This window comes from Heterodontus francisci, chromosome 35, assembly GCF_036365525.1.
Source record: "Heterodontus francisci isolate sHetFra1 chromosome 35, sHetFra1.hap1, whole genome shotgun sequence".
NCBI lineage: Eukaryota > Metazoa > Chordata > Chondrichthyes > Heterodontiformes > Heterodontidae > Heterodontus > Heterodontus francisci.
The window spans coordinates 16,336,410-16,339,065 of record NC_090405.1 but is presented as its reverse complement, the minus strand read 5'-3'; the positions used below and the strand labels follow the sequence as shown (position 1 = coordinate 16,339,065).

Genomic DNA, 2,656 nt, shown 5'->3' with positions numbered 1-2,656 from the left:
TCAGTAACAGGACAGAATGGGAACCTTTTAAAAGGATGAAGCAACTATTTCAGTGGCTTCTCACTGTCCCCCTGAAGCCTGTGTGAAGGGGAATTACCAATAGTCTGTAATTTATTACTTCCACACCAAGTTTGAGTTGTTTGTCGTGTGAAAGATTGCTGAACGGAGTCTTTTGCTGTCAGTTACGGATGAGAAGTTGACAAAAATTGGCAAGATAAAGCTGTTCATAAAATAGCACCAGCAATTTGAGTCGGTAAAAGCAAAATTGTGTTTTAAAAGTTTATTTAAACCGCTACGGGAAAATAGATTTTTATGTACTTTTCCAGTCGATCACTTCTTTTCCAAAGTGAAATTGGCGGCTTTCACAAATTCAAATATTCTGCCAGGTTGACAGGTTCAACCAATGATTTTTTGTATTTTGTGCTTCGAGGTTCTCTGATTGAATCATTCCTGAGAACTAATGGCTGTGTGGCCTAATGGATAAGGCGTCTGACTTCGGTGTATTTTATGATGTTATCAGAAGATTGCAGGTTCGAGTCCTGCCACAGTCATTTTGACCCAAAGGGATTATGCAGGGCTTTGGGGATCAAGTCGGGGACTGAACAGATTGGAAACCCGACATGGACTTGATGGGGCGAATGGCCTCCTCATGTGCTGTCACTGACTTCATGAGAAGAGGGTGACCAATCAGAAGTGGGCTGGGGTCACAGCGGGCTCAAACTGCAGGAATTCCAGGTCCCTGAATGACTGAGCTGAAACTGATCAGTTTCACTGCAGGAAACACCGTCTCGGGGGAAATAACATCACAAATAATTCCATTTTGCTAATTATTCAATTATAAAACAATGGGCAGATGTGAAGGTGTGATGTTACTTTTCACTGTGAGGGGAGAATCCACCATCTGGGTAAATCAGCAACTTTATAACATCGTCTGTACGTTTAGAAAAGAAACGATGAAAACTCTCCCCATAACCCTGGTGCGGTGGAAAGGCTCAATTCAGAGATTGGAATATAACGAGAGCACAACATAAATCATTAACTGATATTTCCGGCATAAAACACACCCCAGCTCCCGTTCCCATGTCACTGTTGTCCCTATGAGGAGGTGGGTGACTCTGAAAAGAGACTTTGTTTTGTGTTTCTGCAGGAAAACCACAAAGATCCTCCCAGGTAGTGAAACTCATCTTCCCAGAATCTCCATACCAGATTGAAACAGAAAACACAAAGACAGTGAGAAAGTTCCAGAGAGTTACTGAGCATTAAAACCAATGAAATAAACCAATTCTAGAGAGATGTTGGTGCAGCTTTTTCAGAGAGATTGTGGGTGGCTCTTAAAAGAGCCGTTGTGTTTCGAGTGTTTTCACTACATGGTGGAGTTTTACTTGGAGTTGATGTACTTGGTCACTCACTTTGTCCCTTCTCACATTCCGAGCGCTTTGTTGGGTGGAAATGTTTCTTCAGGCAGTTTCAACAGCTCAGAGCCGACATTGAGTCAGAAACCAGAAATGGGAGTACGGGACACAGACAAGCAATTGAGGCTGAACCTTTCTAAATCTCACTGGTTATAGGCCTCAGCTAGAGCATTGTGTCTAATTCCATGCTCCACACTTTAGCAGGAATGGCAAGGCCTTAGAGAGGGTGCAGAGGAGATTTACTAGAATGTATCAGAGATGCAGGAATTCAGCTAATGTGGAAAGAATAGGGGTCTGGGGTGTGTGAAGCTGGGGTCCTTGTTCTTAGAGCAGAGATGTTAATGGGGCAGTTAATAGTTGTGTTCAACATTGTGAAGAGTTTTTATAAGAAGAAAGAAGTTTGACTACAATTAGGCAGAGCCTTGGTGAGATCACACCTGGAGCACTGTGTACAGTTTTGGTTCCCCTTATCTAAGGAAGGATATACTTGCCTTCAAGGAAGTGTATCAAAGTGTCACTCGATTGCTTCCTGGGATGAGGGGATTGTCCTATGAGAAGAGATTGAGTAGACGAGGCCGATATTCCTCAGAATTGAGAAGAGTCAGAGGTAATCTTACTGGCACCTAAAAATCTTAAGGGATTTAACAGGGTAAATGCTGGGAGGATGTTTCCTCTGGCTGGGGAATCTAGAACTAGGAATCACAGTCTCAGTATAAATGGCTCCATCATTTAGGACTGAGAAGAGGAGAATTTTTTTTCACTCAAAGTATTGTGAATCTTTGGAATTCTCTACGCGCAGTGGTTAGCACCGCAGCCTCACAGCTCCAGTGACCTCGGTTCCGTTCAGGGTATTGCCTGTGCGGAGTTTGCAAGTTTTCTCTGTGACCGCGTGGGTTTCCGCCAGGTGCTCCAGTTTCCTCCCACAGCCAAAGACTTGCAGGTTGATAGGTAAATTGACCATTGTAAATTGCCCCGAGTGGAGATAGGTCGTAGGAGAATGGTGGGAATGTGGTAGGGAATATGGGATGAATGTAGGATTAGTATAAATGGGTGGTTGTTGGTCGGCACAGACTCGGTGGGCCGAAGGGCCTTTTTCAGTGCTGTATCTCTCTGTGACTCTAGAGATGTGGATGCTCAATCATTGGGTATATCCAAGAGAGAGATCGATAGGTTTTTGGATACGAAGGGAATCAAGGGATCTGTGCTCATGTGGTAAGATGGAGTTGATGTAGGAGATCAGCTGT

The 2,656-nt window shown here is 43.8% G+C and overlaps 1 non-coding gene across 1 annotated transcript; it reads left to right on the top strand.

Moving 5' to 3' along the window:
• The first annotated feature begins 462 nt into the window (after window positions 1–462).
• Window positions 463–551, top strand: trnar-ucg (transfer RNA arginine (anticodon UCG)). The gene is given in 2 exon segments: window positions 463–499; window positions 516–551. It is a non-coding gene; the product is annotated as a tRNA-Arg (tRNA).
• The last annotated feature ends 2,105 nt before the right edge of the window (window positions 552–2,656 follow it).